The sequence below is a fragment of the Protopterus annectens genome, chromosome 1.part1 (assembly GCF_019279795.1).
Source record: "Protopterus annectens isolate FY-2018-M chromosome 1.part1, PAN1.0, whole genome shotgun sequence".
Classification (NCBI taxonomy): domain Eukaryota; kingdom Metazoa; phylum Chordata; order Ceratodontiformes; family Protopteridae; genus Protopterus; species Protopterus annectens.
This window is the reverse complement of record NC_056726.1, coordinates 109262017-109281644: the sequence shown is the minus strand read 5'-3', so window position 1 is coordinate 109281644 and position 19628 is coordinate 109262017. Positions and strand designations below refer to the sequence as shown.

General features: G+C 40.3%; 1 protein-coding gene across 5 annotated transcripts in view; it reads left to right on the top strand.

Annotated features, from left to right (window-relative positions):
• The first annotated feature begins 13783 nt into the window (after positions 1-13783).
• LOC122803960 (F-box only protein 21-like) overlaps positions 13784-19628 on the top strand; it is a 1078053-nt gene continuing 1072208 nt past the window's right edge. For 2 of the 5 annotated variants that reach the window (XM_044073685.1, XM_044073678.1), the window contains exon 1: positions 14135-14378. The gene's annotated coding sequence lies outside the window, so the exon portion shown is untranslated. The other 3 variants (XM_044073649.1, XM_044073671.1, XM_044073641.1) reach the window with 3 other exon arrangements.

The window sequence follows — 19628 nt, the reverse complement described above, 5'->3', positions numbered from 1 at the left end:
CTGGAGTCTTTCTACCTGTGAGATATATGACTAGAAACACACTAAAAGAGACATTATCTTCTGTAATTGATTGAATCATGCCAGAGTATAAATCAGTGGTGACCTTTTTTTTTTTAATCTGGATGAGATGTATTTAGTTATTAATTGAACTAGATGGAAGGATTCTGTGGTAATGTTGCTATATGGGGGACAAAAAATAGGGAGTTGTCTGTGAAAGTGCTGATAGATCTCTGACGAAATATTAGTTTGGAGTTAAGAATATACTGTTAGCTGCCTCCAAGATTTGTTTACCAAAGGTAATACACTTTTGCACAGAATTTAAGCTAATACAATTTTGATTTGTGTGGTTCAGTCCTTGCTGTAGTAACATGTTTTTAGATGCTGAGCAAACAACAACACTGAAATTAGTCATTGGGAAATTTGATTAGCCTTATGGGTTACTGGTTTAGAGATTTGAGATGTACATGCTGAATAGAATGGGTTTTAAGTACTGAGCCTTGAGGAATGTCACGAGTCACATTTTTTTTGTTTTCACTTTCTGAGGTGGCACTTGCTATTTTAACTTCATGGATTCTATATGTCAGTCAGTTTGTTATCCATCTAGAACATAAAGCCGTACATTTAGGCTTTAAAATGATTTGGAATTCCAGCATTGAGAAATGTTGTAAAGGCCTTGGCCACATCCAGGTCTGACAGTTACTGCAGACTGGATTAATTATGTTGTATAGAGTTTGAGTCCCTCAACCATCATTTGCCTGCTGTGTGACCTTGAGGAAGTCACTTAACCAGACAGTGCATTTGAGCAATTGGGAATTTTGGCTAGGCTCCTTAATGGTGTCCTAGACTGAATACCTAGTAACTGCGTATGGACCTATGAACATAGGTATGCTGTAAAAACTGCATGGTCACACAGCTTCAGTGGCTTCCTCAAAGTAGTTTACTAAATTAAGTAGACATGATCTCCCTTTGACAAAACCAAATTATTGCTCTGAACTTAAAACATTCATTCAACAAGAAGCCAAATTCGTTTCCAAAGCACCTCAGTCTCCTAACACACTCCCACCACTAACATTATTCTACGTCACTAAATCTACCATACCAACTCTTGCAGGGAAATGTTCTCAATTCATTTTCTTTCCCATTCTCTTTTCCATAGAAACCAACCAACTCTCATTTTATTCTAACACAAATTCACAGGTCAGGCCTTCTACACCTCTCCCTAATTCCTTCCCAATCCCCATCTTCCATTTTATTTTATTTTGTCTAATTGTTTTTATAAACATACTAGACTCTATAACTTTTATCATCAACACTCTGCTTTAACACTGTATTATATTATAATATCTACACTGCCGTCATGCTTTTTGTTTTTCTATGTTTATGTTTAATTTCATAGTTTGGTCATATTAAACATGCTCTTGCTTCTAGATCAAATGTTTATCTCCACTTAACTCTCAACATGCAGACATTGAAAATAAGTACAAAGCCCCTTGAAAAATAAGTATATCCAGACAAAAATCTGGACATCTGTGCACCTTAGGAGGGACATTGCAATACAGCCCAGACACATTCAGCAAGCTCTCTTTTTGTGTGGGCCATGACAAATGCTTGGCCAGATGCAGGTCTTACAGTTGCAACTTACCTTACTTCCAGTAGGAAAGTGGGATACTATTTAGGAAAATGTTTAAAAAAATGAAAAAAACTAATAGAAAAAATGTAAGCACATTAGCAAAGAGGCAGAGTAAAATCTGTAGATGTTAATGAACTGTATTGCAAAATTTTACCTTACTAGCTCATTTATTTTTGCTAATGGAAGAAGATGATGTAAGTTTTGTGTTATATTTCTTTAAATTGTTCATGCCATTAGTATTTCTGTCCTCTATTGTCAGTTTCTGTATAGTAGTTCTCTTCAAAAGTCAGGTATGATGCGGGGAATTCAAAAAATTGTGCAAAAGGGTATGTGACAAAGGGGGATACTGCCAGCACAGCTATCTGGAATTTTGTAGATAATTATATGTCATTTGTGAATAGATTTATATAAGATGCTTTTGTTACAAATATATTAGAACTGTATGTCATGTGTATATCAAACTGCTGGTACAGAAGTGTGTGTTGAAAAGGTTTTTGCAAAGTGCTGTTTGAAATGTAACCAGTGTGCCCTACTGGAACAGAATAGAAATATGCATGCAGTATTATAACTGTTTAAATGTATATATGTTAACAATGGAAACTGGAATACAGGAGGTTACCTTCAGAAAAATAGCTGAAATTAAATTACTTTATGGCTACGCAACAAAAGATGGCATCTTTTAGTTTTCATTGCAGCTACAGACACATAATCTGTGCTAAGAAGCTTTCTGTATTGTTTTCAGAGTGAACTAATTACTACCTCTGAAAGTATGAAAGAATGCAATTGTTTTATGACTTCCAGCAACTGCCAAAGATCTGAGTTCTATGTATTTTCATAGGAAGATGCTAAATGCTGCCAGCTTCCAGCAGTGGGGGTTTCACCTGGGATAGAGTCAGATGACAAGAAATGTGATTCTGCAAGCTATCACAGCAGTAATATTTGAGATATTAATTTGAGAAGTGTCTGAGAGAGACTGTGCATTCTGTATTCTGTCTTGGACCTGACAACAACAAGAACCATTCACCACACATCTGCCTTGCTCTGATGAAGTAAGTTACTAGGGAATAGTATAATTCTCTTAGATATAGTCAGGAATATAGTGAAGCTTAGTTTAGATATTTTTCTTTATTTATTTGAGACTGTCCTGCAATGTTGTTTTAAATATTTCCTGTGATTTTGAACTCTGATGTTACTGTGAATATATACTAAGTGTTTTATTGTTCTTTTATTTATTATTAAATATATTTAAAATATTCATTGTGGCTGATCTGTCTAGAGATATTTAAGTTTTGAGAGTACTTGCATATTTATTTGGTGACACTACATGGGCCACTCCTAATAGCCTTGGTATTGGTCAAACTACCATTTGTATTAGTATTAATAATACACAGTAAGATTGGACACCCTTTGTTAAGGGCCTTAAAGTAGCTGATAATGAGTTGGCTGGTGGCAGTGATAATCTTATAGTCTGGGCAAAAGGGAGCATAGCTAGTAAACCTGTGACAGCCTTTCCCAGGTGTGTGTCTTTGTGTGTGTATGTGTGTGTGTGTCAGTAACTTGAGCAGGGACGTGAAGCCCTAGTTGGACTGAGAGGGTGCTAGAGGTTTTGGCTTGGCCACTCAGCTGAGATCTCAACTTTATAGCTTTGCCAGTGGGGAGTCTTATTGGGGATATGGAGAAAGAGAGATAAACCACCCCTGAACTGACTTTGGTCTCTGTGTGGTCTCAAGGGAAATTGCACTTGATGCAGAGAGCTGCATCTGGAAAATACTGTGTGTGTTCTTGATATCCTCCCAGTGTACATCCCCATGGTGCCAGTTGTGAGGATTGAGGCTCCTTAATTACTGGTCCAGTGGTAGGTTGTCACATTATTGGTTGGCAGTAGTGGGATAGCCACATATTGGGATTCAGTGGTGTGGATATTGAACTCCTGTAGCCTGTAAACAGTGGTCACTAAAAAGGTGTTTGTACTCTCAAGCAGCCACATGTTAGACATTCAGAGTTTCATGTCACAATAGTTTTATTTATTTTATGTTAGCAGAGAGAGCAGGCAAGGATGTCAATAGAGGATTATGGCAAGCTGACAGGGAGCCAGTTGGCTGAGATGTGCCAAGCTAAAAGACTGGTGCATGCCAACCTGACTAAAGTGGAAATGATTGCAGCCTTAACCATAGCTGCATCACAAACCAGCAACCAGGAGAACAATCAGAATGGCCTTGGGGATGTACAACTCTCAGAAAATCGACAGTTCAACTTTGCCTCAGAGGATTTAAAAATCCATCTGGAGTTAGAGACTTGAACTGGAGGCCAAACATTTGGAAATAGAATCAGCAGAGAGACTGCAGTGTTTGAAAGTCGAGGCAGAATCAGCAGAGAGACTGAGACATCTGGAAGCCAAAGAAAATGAGAGGCAGAGGCAACATGAAAAGGAGATCCTGACTCTTTGCTAGGGTCATGAAGGTAATATGGAAGGGAGTAACTAAACCCCAGAAGCAATAAAGGTCAGTAAATTTCTTCCAGAATTTACAGAGGGTGGTAATTTGATAGTTTTATTCATATGTTTGAAAGGGTTTGTAAACAGTATAATGTTGACCAAAGGCTCTGGGTACGGTTCGTGACCCCCCCTTACTCCATGGTAAAGCTGTAACAGGTGTTTCTAAATTGTCTTATACTGATTGCTTAAATTATAATACAGTTAAGAATGGTTTATTAGAGTGTTTTAAGTTTAACACCTGAAGCTTATAGAAAAAAAGTTTTGTGAGCATAGGCGCAAGGCAGATAAAAGTGTGTGTAAATATATTGCTGAGTTAAGCGCTTATTTTCATTGATGGATGAGTGGGGTGTCGGGTCACCACTTTTGAAGGGCTGGCAGACCTTTTGGAGAGAGGAACAAGCCCTTATCACTTTGCCTGAAGACATGAGAATCTGGTTGGCAGATAGAGAATATAATACCACAGATGAGCTGGGGAAAAAGGGAGACCTATACCTAGCAAGCAGGGCATCACTGCACAAGAAAGGGATACCCAGTGCTGCACATGGGTCTAAGGGAACCCGTGGTGGGCAGCCTAAACCACTCCAACAGAGTTCGCCAGTAACAGGGGAAGCCACTAGTTCAGGTACACAGCCAGGATCAGGGGTTAAATGTTTTAAAGGTAACCAGTGGGGCCATGTAGCATATAGATGTCCACGGAGGCAAGGTGGGGAGCAAAAGGTGGGGGATCCAGTAAGTGGGAATGACAGAATGCCAGCAGTAAGTTGCCTGGAGAGAACAAGGGTACCAAACTATCACAAGAGGTTATATCCTATCTTAGTAGATGGAAAACAGGCTGCTGCTAAGAGAGAGACAGCCTCTGATCTAACCATTTTGAAGCTGGCAGTGGTTAAAGAGGGGCACTACTTACTTGGGCAGTCTACTCCAGTCACAGCGTTAGGAGAGACCCCATTCCAAATACCTTTGGCTAGGGTTCAGCTTGACTGGGAAGGTGGAAAAGGAAGCAAGCAAGTAGGTGTGTTTGAGAATATCCCTGCAGATGTCCTGATAAGGAATGATTTTGATAATACAGTATGCTGTGTGCATGCGGTCACATGCAGTCAGGCTTGGAGACAAACAAGTGGGTCTGGTAGCCTTGTGGGGTGGGGAGTCAGACAGACAGACTACACACTTGAAGCCAGGAGTGGTGAGGTGGCTACTTCAGGGAGGGAGCTACCCTGTAGCAGTGAGGTTGAAAGTGAGCCACAGCTGCTTGTGGGTACTGATGTTCCCTTGTACAGAGTGAATGCAAGGGCAGAGGTGAGTAGTAGTACCTAGGCTGACAGTGAGGCACCACTGTCAGAGGATTCCAGACTTCCTGTGGAAGAGGAGCTGGAAAGGGTTAGAAAGAGAGAGTTGAGACAGGCTCAGCTCTCAGACCCTACATTACAGGGCTTGAGGTAAGTAGCCAGGGAAGCGCTTGATTCTCAAGGAAAGGGGGAATCTGTATACTGGGACAAAGGGTTACTGTATAAAGAGTGGACCCCTGAGGGAAGGCTAGAAGATGAGAAAATATAACAGTTGGTAGTACCCAGGTCCTACCATCTGGCACTTCTATCCATAGCCCATGACATTCCCTTTGAAGGTCATATGGGCATAAAGCATGCCAATAGACGCATTATGCAGAACTTTTATTGGCCTGGGATTTCCAGGTATGTAACAGGGTACTGCAGGACCAGTGAGCAGTGCCACAAAATAGGCAAGGCAAGAGACAAGGTCAGAGCATCTTTGGTGCCTTTGCTTGAGCCATTTCAGAGGCTAGCTATGGACATTGTTGGGGGCTCTAAGTACCCCAAGTTCTACAGGGAAGAAGTATATCCTAGTGGTAATAGATTATGCAAGCAGATACCCTGAGGTGGTGGATCTGTCCTCCATCAAGGCAGAAAAGATGGCAAATGCTTTGTTAGAGATTTTTAGCAAGGTAGGTTTCCCAAAGGAAATACTCACTGACAGAGGTGCCAATTTAATGTCAGACCTGCTGGCTTGTCTCTGGGAGTGCTGTGGGGTAAAGTACTTAAAGACCACCCACTACCAACCCCAGAATAATGGTCTGGTGGAGAGGTTAAACTCTACACTAAAGACCATGCTACAGGCACTTGCAAACCGGTTTAAGAGGGAGTGGGACAAATATTTGCTCCATCTGTTGTTTACTTATAGAGAGGTGTCCCAGGAATCCACAGGTTTCTCACCTTTTGAGTTGCTATATGGGTGTAGGGTGATGGGACTCTAGATTTGATTCAAGATGAGTGGGAGTGTGTGTGAGAATCCCAGAAAGAGTCTGTTGTGGCATATGTCCTAAACCTCAGGACTTTGATCAGGGAACTCATAGGCTTGGCCCGGGAGAACCTGGCAGAAGCCCAACAGCAGAAACAGGTCTGGTATGACAGGAATGCATGAGCTAGAGAGTATGCTGTGGGGTAGCAGGTTATGGTTCTCATTCCTGTCAGACACAGTAAGCTGTAGGCAGTTTGGGAGGGACCCTTCAAAGTGGTAAATAAGGTCAGTGATGTTAACTACATGGTAGAACTGCTAAGCAGAAAGTAGGGACACAAATTGTACCATGTTAACATGATGAAACCTTACCATGATAGAGAGGCCCCTGTGCTGAGTATTTGCAGTGGATGGCCAGAGGAGTCTGAGGGGGCATCTGGTGACTGATCTCCTCAGTAAGGCACAGGCTGACACCTCAGTGGAAGGGGTAGTAATGTCCCAGCAGCTATCCCCTACCCAGATTCAAGAAATCTGAGGAGTGTTACAGTAGTTTGGAGACACGTTCACTGGGGAAACCAGGGTGTATCCACCTGGTGCAGCACCATGTGGATACAGGACCCCAAAGGCCTATTAAGCAGGCCCCTTATAGGGTGCCTAAGAGAGTCAAACTGACTCTGAGGGAGGAGATACAGGAAGAGTTGGAACTAGTGGTAATCCAGCAGTCCCTGGGCCTCCCCAGTGGTGCTGGTACCAAAGAAGGATGGCAGCACCAGGTTCTGTGTGTATAAAAGGAAAGTAGTCACACAGAGTCAGATGCTTACCCCATGCCTAGGACAGATGAACCCCTACAGCAACTGAGTGGGGCTAACTATCTTACTACTACTGATCTTATCAGGGATTACTGGCATGTGCCCTTGACTCCCAATGTTAGAGAGAGGTCAGCCTCTGTGACTCCTTTCAGCTTGTATGAGTTCACGAAGATGCCCTTTGGGATGAAAAATGCCCCAGTGACTTTCCAGAGGCTGGTAGAGCATACTCTAGCATGAGATTTCACCTTTACCTACCTGGATGATATTGCCATCTACAGCCATTCCTGGCAAGATCACCTTCAGCATGTCAGGGAGATGCTGGGCAGACTGCAGAGGGCAGGGTTGATCATTAAGCCCATTAAGTGTCAGGTGGGTATGCCAGAGGTCTCCTACCTGTGACATAGACTGAAGAGTGGTAAGATGAGGCCAGAACCTGCCAAAATGGAAGCAATTCAGGCATGGCCTGCCCCTGTTACCAAAAAGCAGGTGAGGGCATTCTTAGGGACAGCAGGGTACTACAGAACGTTTGTCCCCAATTATAGTACCATAGCTGCTCCCCTCACATACCTGCCAAAGAAAAGCAGGCCAGATAAGGTAGCATGGATCCCAGCATGTGAGTAGGAATTCCAGAAGCTTAAATGAGCTTTGGGAGGACCCTCTGAGTTAAGCAGTCAAGATTATAGCAAAGACTTTGTTGTGCAGGTGGATGCTTCAAACCATGGGTGGGTGTTGTACTCAGCCAGGTTTCCTCACAGGGAGAAGACCACCCAGTGGTATATCTCAGTCGTAGGCTCCAACCCAGGGAGGAATGTTATGCAACTGTAGAAAAGGAATGTCTAGCCATAGTGTGGACACTGCAGAAACTACAGACTTATCTGTGTGGAAGGAAATTCACTGTAGTTACAGACCACAATCCCTTAACATGGCTACAGTGAGCCAGCCAGTAAAATGCCAAACTTATAAGGTGGAGCCTAGGGTTGCAGGCATATGATGTGACAGTGCTGCACCACAGTGGGGTTACCAATGCCAATGCAGATGGGCTGTCAAGACAGGGTATAGGGTAATGTATTCCCAGATAGGCTCTTCCTTCTCAAGCAACCTTTCTCAAGGGTCGCTTGAAAAACTAGCTTGAGTCTTCATGGAGGGAAGAAGTGTGATAAAGGGGGATACTGTCAGCATAGTTATATGGAATTTTGTAAATAATTATATGTCATTTGTGAATATTAACATGATTTATATGAGATGCTGGTGTTAAATGTATTAGAACTGTGTGTCATTTTTATATCACACTGCTAGTACAGATGTGTGTGTTGAAAAGGGTTTTGCAAAATGCTGTTTGAAATGTAACCACAGTGTGCCTACTGGAATAGAACAGAAATGTACATGCACTATGGTAACTGTTTAAATGTATATATTTTAACAATGGAAACTGGAATACAGGAGGTTAACTTTAGAAAAAAATAGCTGAAAGTGCATTACTTTATGGCTATGCAATAAAAGATGGTATTGTTCAGTTTTCATTGCAGCTATAGTCACACGTGTGCTGATAAGCTTTCTGTATTGCCTTCAGAGTGAACTAATTGCTACTTCTGAAAGTATGTAGGAATGCAATTGTGCATGCCTTCCAGCATCTGCCAAAGATCTGAGGCCTATGTATTTTCACAGGTAGATGCTAAATACTGCCAACTTCCAGCAGTGGGGGGTTTCACCTGGAACAGAGTCAGGTGACAAGAAATTATGCCATTCTGCAAGCTATCCCAGCAGTAATAGTTGAGACATTAATTTGAGAACTCTGAGAGAGAGAGACCGTGCATTCTGTATTCTGTCTTGGACCTGACAACAACAGGAACCATTCACCACACATCTGTTTGCTCTGATGTAAGTTACTAGGGAATAGTATAATTCTCTTAGATATAGTCAGGAATATAGTGAAGATTAGTTTAGATATTTTTTTCTTTATTTATTTGAGATTGTCCTGCAATGTTGTTTTAAATATTCCTGTGATTTTGAATTCTGATGTCACTGTGAATATATACTGGGTATTTTCTTGTTCTTTTATTATTTATTATTAAATATATTTAAAACGTAAATTGTGGCTGATCTGTCTAGAGATATTTAAGTTTTGAGAGTACTTGCCTATTTATTTGGTGGCACAGTGTGGGCCACTCCCAATAGCCTTGCTCTTGGTCAAACTACCATTTGCATTAATATTAATATTACACAGTAAAATTGAACACCTTTTGTTAAGGGCCTTAAAGTAGCTGATAAGGAATTGGCTGGTGGCAGTGATAACTACCCTATAGTCTGGGCAAAAGGGGGCATAGCTAGTAAACCCATGCCAGCTGTTCCCAGGTGTGTGTGTGTGTGTGTGTGCGCGCGCGTGTCTGTGTCTGTATCTGTGTGTGTGTCAGCTACTTGGGCAGGGACACAAAGTACTGGTTGGACAGAGAGGGTGCTGGAGGTCTTGTCTTGGCCCTCAGCTGAGATCTCAACTCTATAGTTGTGCCAGTCGGGAGTCTTATCGGGGATCTGGAGAAAGAGGGAGAAACCAGCCCCGGACTGACTGTGGTCTCTGTGTGGTCACAAGGAAAATTGCACTTAATGCAGAGAGCTGCATCTGGAAATACTGTGTGTGTGTACCTGTTATCCTCCCAGTGTACATCCCCCACTGGTGCCAGTGGTGAGGATTGAGGTTTCTTGACTACTGATCCAGTGGTGGGTCATCACAGGGTAAATCAATCATGAAAATATCATGATACCTCTGAAAATGGGTACAACATGTGACGGTGTAAATCAGCTTGAAAATAGCCAAGTTCTCCCAAACGTAGGGACAGCTGAGAGGTTTTTACCATTTGTTCAACCAATTCATATATAGTTGTTACCAGTTATTTTGCTTTTGTAAAACTGTTCAGGTTCATACGTTCATATTAGGCTAATGACCACCAGGGTCTTTACAAGACTAGCCATGCAACCCAACTGAGTTTTGTCCCAAAGTTGCCTGGATGGTGGGGTATGTTAGTAAAGAGGTAGCTGAGGGTTATGTGGGGGGTATGTTATTTGGGGATTCATTTACTTACTGTCAAACTCTGTCTGTCAGAGACATGGGGGCCAGACTGAGGGTGATTTCCCATCCAATGAGCAATATTTCTTTTGAATAGGTTCAGGGATGAACTCTGACCCATGTAGATGGGAAGCTTATTCCGTAGAGTTGAGATACTTATCAGTCCCCCCAATCAAATTCTATTTATTTTGCAGCCAAAGTTCCAGTCCTTGGAGCTAATGTTTCTGGTACTGTTTGTCTTGTGGATGTGCAAGAAATGCATCAGAGCTGGATCTGAAGATGCTTTATATGTTAGGCATAGATCACCTCTTAGTAACTTGTAGAAGACAGAGTACAGCGATAGAACCATAAGGCAATCTGTGTAGGACTGGCTGTTCATACCCTGGATTCTACTGGTGAGGAATCTGAAAGCACTCACAACTATTTCAAGTGCCTGGTTAGATGCATGCCAAAGGGGACATTGTACTCAGTGATGGATCTTATAAGGACTGAGTAGAATGGTACCATTACTTCCTTGGACCTGGATGCCATACCCTTGCTTATCAGTTAGGCAACATAGAATGATTTTTTTTACTGTCTTGACTATGTGCTGTTCGAACACTAGATTACTGTCAACATATGCTCGCAGATCCAATGCTATTGGGTCAGCTCTTAAGGGTGTTTTATCAGTGAAGTAATTAGCTTGGGTGGATGCTTTCTCAAAGGGCACTAAAATACATTTCTTTGCACTGAGTTTTAATCTGTGGCTTTTGCCTCAGTCATTTGTTTGTGTTAGACCCTCTTTTAGGATGTGGGTGTCATGGAGAAATCTGTGATAGATCCCAATTTATGATAATCTGTTAACTTGTGTTAACTTGGTAAGCCGGTGACGTTTGACATTAGCATTGACTTCTGAGAATAAGATGCCAAACAGGAGCAGGCTCAATATAGAGCCTTGGGGTACTCCATGGTGACCAGTCTCTTGTTGGAGGTGGTCTCACTGATCCCAGCTTATTGTGTCCTATGTGTGAGCCAGCTGACAATCCAGAAAGTTATGTAGGAATTATTGCCTAGTTCTAAGAGTTTGTCAATAATACCTAAGTGAGGTATTGTATCGAATGCCTTAACCAAGTCAAGGTAGGAAGTATGCACCATTTTTCCCTCATCAATAGCCATGGTAACCCTCTCAAAGAAGTCTACCAGGTTAAGTAGGCAAGACATTTCATTAACAAAGACAGACTGGGATGAATCCAGTGTGTGTAGGTTGCCATTCTTGTTTATCATTTCCATGATTCATTGAATGGATTTGCATATTAGACTTGTCAGACTGATGGGTCTGTAGTTCTCATGATCAGTTGATGGTCCACCCTTATGAAAATGGATGACCGTTGCAGCCCTCCATTCACCTGGCATGTAACCTGTTTTGACACCGTAGGTGAAGAGTGCTTTGAGTGGTCCTGGTAGGTCATATTTTAGGCTATTTAGGAGGCAACTGGGGATATTGTCAGGGCCCATTCAAGCAGTGTTTTTGGTCTTAGTGAGTGGCTCCAGGACCTGCTCCCTGTTAATAGTTGGGGGAGGTATACTAGAAGGGATTTCACAAAGGTTAGTAGAGGGAATTGGGGAGGTGAAGTCAGAGTTAAATTTATCAGCCAGTGGATTTATGTTACCTTGGTCAGTGAAGGTTGTGCCATTTACCACCAGTTCTGCACACTGCTGAGTGTTACCTTTAAGTAAGGTTCCTGACACAGGTAAAGAAGGCCTTGTGTTTGTCCTTAGCCTGGGAGGCTATCCTGACTTTGGACTTTATTAGACCTCTTAGTTTCTTGTTTAGTTGAATCAGAGAGCTTTTGTCTCTAACAGTTATTCTTTCTGATATGGCCATGACTTACTTTCTTTTGTCATATAGCCTGTTAAGGTAGGAATTCTGCCACTGTGGTTTGGTTTTGATGTTAGATCTGGGATTACTTCTGGTAGGTACAGCAGCCTCAGTACAGGGTCTCTGCAAACAATGCCACATAGGCAGCTGTGAATTTTGGAAAACTGCCACTTAACAGGATGTAATTTGTTTTAATATAGTTTCTGCTACAGGTTTAATTGGGTTTTCTAGGCTGATTTTTTTTTTTTCGAGGAAGACAGCTTTGTGGTCCAACTTCATCAGTGAGGACATGACATGGGGGGTGCAACACCCTCCCATGTTGTTGAGATTTAGGTCCAACATGTTTGATTCTGTGGTTGGAGAGTGCACTATCTTGTCTGGGATGTTTGTACTGATAAAAGTCCAGGAAACATTGTGCCTGTGAGTTAGAGCAAGTGTGCATTTCCCAGTCTATAAAGGGGCAGTTAAACTATCCCATGAGTAAGATATTTGGTTGGATGGTGAGTGGCTCTAGTAGGTTTATGTAAGAGTTGTGTGCTTCGAGGGTCATAGAGGGCAACATGTAGCTGGCTAGGATATTGTAAGAAACCTTGTCTATGGAGACTTTGACCTGGATGAACTTAAGGGCATCATCCTGTTTAACTAATCTAGAGTTGTATTTGCTGCTAACTAGTTCGAGAGACTGCCATATGTACCTCGTATGTGCTGCTGTTGATCTAAATGTGTGGAAGGCACTATATAGCCTTCTACTGCTGGAATACTTTATGCGGCTTTAAGCCAAGTCTCATGACAGTCATAGCTCTCACCTGTTTACATTTTTACAGAAAGTCCAGATTTTTGCATAATATTTAGGTTCTGTTCCTCATAAAATTTATGGTTTTCTGACATCAGAGGACTGAAGTAACTAAATGACAGACATTTGAATTTCAGACTTCATACCCTTCAAAAAAAAGTATGTTAACACAAATCCTATAATTCTAACAACGTTCTTAAGTTTGTAAAAGTAATGTTTACAATCTCTCCCTATTGTTGATCCCTTGCCCCCCCCCCCCCCAATTATTTTAGGCTCTGTCCTGATTTCTTGCTAAGAAGTGGAGATATAATGCTACTAGCACAGATGACTACATTCTCCAGAGTGCCGAGAGCTTGCAAGGTGTGTGCAGTCTATGTTTTACTACTGTGTATTTAATTAGTATTAAGTTTGTGCAGGAGTCTACTCTAGTCAGTAAATTCCATTGTTGTACTCACAATTGCTTTTGCTCTCGCTCAACCCGCCTGGCATTAATCAAAAAGGGGCCACATTTCTGCAGTATTTGCCCCCACCCCCCAAAACACTTGATTTTTAGCCTCCAAGTCAAAAAAATATTAGATGTATTTTTGGATTTGCAATCCCCTATACGCAATGCAAACTATATACTGTATACATGTTCTTATAGACATTTTTTTTTCATGTTTCAAAATGTTTAGAGAAAAAAATGTACTCCTCCGTATAATATAAAGAGTACGCCCCACCAGATTCTGTCTTTGCTCTCGCAAAGAAGAAATGTTAAGTGAATTTCTCGTCAGTCTAGTTTCTGCGCACACTGTAATGTAGCGCATGCGCACATTGTGTGCAGGTACCAATGTACCATATTCATATAAACTGTGTTATAAAAGGAGGAATCGTGTAATATTTATGAATGTTTGTCTTGTTTCCTGTTTAGTCATATATAGTGAATATGAGTACATAACTTTAAGATAAGAGTCTGAAGTTATTAGGTTTGGCGCGGGTCTACGAAGTATTCATCGCGTATTTACTGGAGTATCAGGCTTGTTTTATTTATTTGTTAACAAAGTGACCAGTTTAAGTACATATACTTTGGTATGGGGCAATTCTAAGGACGATCGTCAGTTTAAGTAAGTACTCTAGCCCCAAACATAATTTGTGTGTGCAGCTCGCATAGCGTGACTTTGTTTATATTTCTGACGTGGCGAAAGGAGAAGCACTCCGGTCCCGGAATGTATTTCGTGGTCTAAATCAATTGGGTAAAAAACGACTTCAGTTACTTTTCCGTTTATTCCAAAGTTGACTAAATCAGACTCGTAATCGGCTTGTAAACGATTGCTATAGCACTGTTTATATAACGTTGATTGCTGCAGTAGCTAGGCAGTTAATACCTTGAACAAAAAGTTTTCAACATTAGTCCACGAATCAGACCTGGGAAGGTATATGTGGACAGCGTCGCGATTAATTGCGAAGTGTGTTAGTTAAGAAACTATTGAGCCACAGGCTTTTAAAGGTAGGACGCATTTCTTGTATATTACTTAAACTGAGATGTTTTGGAAAGTGTAGTGTAAAACTTTTAGGCGACGTAGCACTTTAAGGCGAGTACTGGAGGAGTCTGCGTATTGAATTTAAAAGCGAGTGGTATCACAAGTAGGCAGCATACCTCTCATCCTCTTGGAGGAAGAAATCTGGACAAAGCCATAAATAATAGGGTGTGGGGGCACCTGTCTTATCAGTTATTGGACTTCTCTATCCACAGATAGGGACATTTTTTTAAATGTTGCTGTTACAAACTTTAGAAAGTTGGTAGACTAACAGGCATTGCATTATCATGAATGTTAAGGGTATGAAGTCTGAAAGTCAAATGTCTTGTCTTTATTTTTGACTGCAACCCTCATTAATTTGCCAGTAAAAAACACAACTATATGAGAAACTGACCAAAAAATATGAGGCAAAAATCTGTACAGTTAAGAGCTATGCGTGATTGTAGTGAGTAGGTGTCACGCTCCATTGGGAGTTTTAATTCTGTTTTCAGTGATTGCAGGCTGGGACTTAGTCAGAAACTTTCATTTTGAACTTGTAGCCTGATTTTGTGTCTTTTCAGTCCTACTTCAAATTTTAGAAGATGTAAACATCTCTTGTTTGTCCTTGCACATTTAATAAACTAATGCATAATTTTTCAGCTGCTGTCTGTACAGCAAAGTATGATTCTGTTTTAAGCAAGTGTGATTCATTCTCTATGCAAGTTTTTGTATGACTTGTAGACAGTAGCTTATACAGCTGCAAACATATTGTTGAACATGCTGTAATGTTTGAGTGATACTTATTAAAAGTGCATCCACAGTTGAGTATGCAGAGTATGCGTGGTTACACTCTTGATTGCAGAAGTGGTTTTGTTTCATATGTGTGTGTGTGAGTTACTTGCCCATCCACCTTTGCTATCCAGTATCTTCTGCAGGCTCCATGGCAGGGTGGAGAGGAGCATCTCTGCATGTTGCCATTCTGACAAGTAAGGTATTTCTCTTTCGCTTGGTCTCCCCAATTCAAGATTCCATGGCATGCATGGATGCTTTTGTGATTTTTGTGTGCTTATGCAAAGAGCGCATGTCTTTTGCCTGTAGCATCATTTAAAAAAAATTGTTTTTATTGCACGTTTGAAATTTAAATGTGGTAAAAACAGTTTTGAATAGATCAGGAAGAACTTTATTACTAAGAAAAACTATTGTGATAATGGTATAGTTATTAAAATTTACAACTAGCAGTTTATTCTGTCATTTAATAAAAATAAGGTGTTCCTTGGTTACAGGACTAAAAGTAATCAGTTTTCAGAGGATGTATTACAGCACAGAAAATCTGGCCATAATTTCAACATTGCTGAGACAGTTTGTAGTTATTTGTTTTAATGTGCCAGTTTACTTTGTCGAATATCTTTACAGATATTAATGCCGGTCTGTGGAGAGAGGCTGTGTTAGTAGTATTTTTTAAACAATTTTATAAACTATATTTAGCAAATGTGTAAAAACCAAAATTAATATAACTGCGAAATAACTTTCTCATAAAAAGTATGTCTCAAGTTTTGATTTGTAGTAAAGTTCTGAATCTGAAGGATAAGCAGTTCTTGAGGTATGCATTCTCATATGTGTTACTTTTAATTAAATACCTCTTTGGATATACACATTTATTTATTTGCTATTGCTTACATCATTCATTAGTACATGAAAATGGACCTTTCATAAATTAACACAAAGTAGAAAGAATCAACCTTGGCCCTACTCTTGTGGTACGGTTTATCTCAAAATTTGTTATAAGCACCTTGCTTTCTTTGCAAGCATGTACTTGTTCAAACTGTCTTTTAGTTACCACCACCAGTGCAACCAACCGTTTGCTCTAAAAACTTTGTTTCACTTAACTTTTTAATGTTCCTTTCTGTATCTGCCATTTTGTCTAACAATGTCTGTAACTCTGTTCAGTAGGAGCATCTTTTAATTTCTAATGTCTTATTGCTATTTTTTAGCAGTATCAGCCCCAATAAATTTAAAACATGGTTTGCACGCCTATATGTTGTTTCCCAAAAAGAGGATTTCTGTCTATATCAGAAACGCCCTGTTTTTAATAAAAAAAAACCTCTTGTATATCTGGGTTATGATTCTGCTACTGAGACCAGGCAAAAAAAAAAAAAAGTCCATCAGCCCTTTCACTTGTATGAACTCTCCAGCATGCATTGTTTTGTACTCAAGCCATAATGTAAATATATCCGATGTCAGCACTGGCAGGCTAATAATATAACGTTTCTTGGATTTAGTTAATATATCTAGGTTCTAAACATTTAATAGCACCTTTCTTGTGTAATCTGTATATTTAACTGTTTACTCCAGTTTTTCACCAATGTCCCTGCTAAGGTTGTTTGAACTCATAGAAATCACTACTGCAAAACTTGAAAGTGTAACTCTAGCCCTTTCGCAGATAATCTCTCTTCCTAAAGCATGCATTAGTTAAGACCAGTCCCCATTTTTCCTCCATTCTGTCTCTTACCATACATGCATTCATCACTCCTTTCTTTCCATTTTCTCTCTTGCACTCAACACTCATTATTTCACTGTACACCCATCACATTCCACCGCACTGTACATTATATTACTGCCAATTCTCCAGTAACTCATCATGCCACTCACCCTTACTTAAGTAATTGTCTACCTATCCAGCACCCCTAACCACATTCTTTCGCGCACAGCTGCTCATTCACAAAAGTTTCAAGTAGTCTCACCCTCCTAATCTACTCTTTTACTGATGTTATTTATGATGTTTTTACTTTTACCATACACAACATTCATAAACTAACCCTGTGGCAGGTTCATAATACTTCATCCTCAACCCATGTAACAAATATTCTCCACTGTCGCTTCAGGTTCACTCCAATAATATTCACACTTTTAATTTGGGGTAGTATAGATATAAACCCTAGCGTAGCTTGCAGTGTGTTTATTCCAATCGTCCCTCTCTTGCACCTTATTCAATGCACATAGTATCAAGAATAAGTTAGATCACATGTGTGCCTTCCTCACCTCTCACTCTCCTGAAGTTGTGGCTGTCTGTGAGTTATGCCTTATGAGGAGAATTTTCTTAGCGTTAAGCACCAGTTGTTGTCCTACAATTACTTATGTGATGCTAGACCAGGCACTGGAGCTAGAAGTAGGGCATTTAATACTTTACAAAACTCATCTCAACTGTACAGTTATTGCTCATGCTAATTCCTCCTCAGACTTCAGTTCTAACTGGTTACTTTTACAGTTTCTCCTCATCAAAAAACAAACCACTATTAGTTGCTGTAGTGTATCTTCTACCTTCTTCCTCTTTTAACAAATTAATTTCTCTCATTCTTAACATCACTTCTATTTCTCCCAAGCATAACAAGCTAGTTATTTTTTTTATCAACATTGTTATTCTTGGAGACTTTAATCTTTATTTCTTTGGTCCCCTAATCTAATGACCTATCTGAATTCCTTGCTGAACTTGATCTTTGACTAAGGAACTAACTCAACACAGCCTTCATTCCACCTGCCACTCCCTACTGGATCTTTTAATTACTGTCAGGCCAGTAGTCATTTCCACAGTAACTATTCACACACCCTCTTTCGGTGACCACCTCCATGTTACCTTCAAACTCAATAGCCACCCTTTCCCTGTTGCATTCAAAGTTTCTAACATTGAGACCAAAATCCACCATAGATATTAACAAACTAAACATTTATCTTTGCATAGTGGACTGGTCATTCATACTGTCCTTCATTTTTTTATTTAAACCTGTACTCTCTCCTTACGACCCCAACACAGCATCCAAATTCTTACTTCAAGATAAAATTTCCCATTACTAAAAGACTACTTAAACACAACAAAAACGACTGATGACATATTGAGAAACAGAGCCCTATCTAAGCAACATGGAAGAATTTTGTAACTTTATGCAACCATTCCAGGCAATAAATACACAGGTACAAAACCAGTCACCTTAAATCCAAACAACTCTTTTTTTCTAGGTTAACTAAAACTTTTTTTAGACTGAGGTAGACCTGCTAACAGGATGCAAATGCCCCCATAGCAGTACTTCTTCATTATACCCTGAAGTTGTTCACAAGGTGACCTGTCAGGTTTGTTTAATTTTTCTACAAGAGTAGAGTGCTGATCAGATTTGACTATTTATGGACTCAGCCCAGGTTACATATATAGTAAGAACACCAAAATATGATGAAAGGTATAACTAAATTATACAGTGTAGCTAGCCCCCGATGGTGTGAATATTGACCTTAAGCTCACATCTTGGCATCCATGTTGAGAACACATAATAATTAGTTATGTTTGGTGAGACCTGTTCATAACAGTTGATCTGATGTTCTAAATCTTTATTTATTCATACCATTAGGACCTCGTTTCTATCCTCGGAACCGATACAGCCATTTCCAAGCTCACACTAACCAAAAACTCTCAGATAAGACCTGCCCATAATGCCCCTCTCCTAGTTACTTCAGATCTCGTTTGCCGCATTCCTAGTCAGACGTGCTAGCCATCCCTCTCAAAGCTAAGTAGAAAATTGTTAATTTTAAGACAGCTTCTCTTCAAAAATTATTTAATTTTTAGTCAAGTTAGCCTTTTTCTCACTGTTGCCTATAACGTAAGGCTATTTCCTACCCTTTTCCTTGGTAATTTAATTTTTTACCTTTATTGGTACTGCCCCTCTCTCCTGTCTTTGACAGGCCTTTCCTTTTTACTAGTGGTATTTTTTTTTAAATAACATCATTGGTATTTTCTCCCTTAATTTTTCTATAGGATAGCCTTGTTGCCTTACTATGTCAGACAAAGCTAAGTTGGGATTTAAACAGTGTGACAAGTGTGGATGTAAGATGCCTAACTCAAATACGCATGTTCGTTGTGTCTACTGTGTGCGCATGGATCATATTAAAGCTGGCTGTGACATTTGTGCTAGCTTTAGTAATTGTACACTAGCAGAATGTAAAAATAATCTTAAAAAGACCTTTTTCAGAGGCTCTGTCTGGGTTGGAGGTCTCACCCCCACCAAAGACCAGAAAACATAAGGAAAAACGGATTACTCAAGACACCTTTTTCCAGAGGCTCTATCTGGGTCAGAGGTCTCACCCCCTCCAAAAACCAAAAAAACATAAGGACAAATGGAATCACTTGGTCCTGCATCTCTATGAGTTACGGAACCGAGTTGGCTCCGTGCTTTGGTGCCCTCGTCTCAGACCACTTC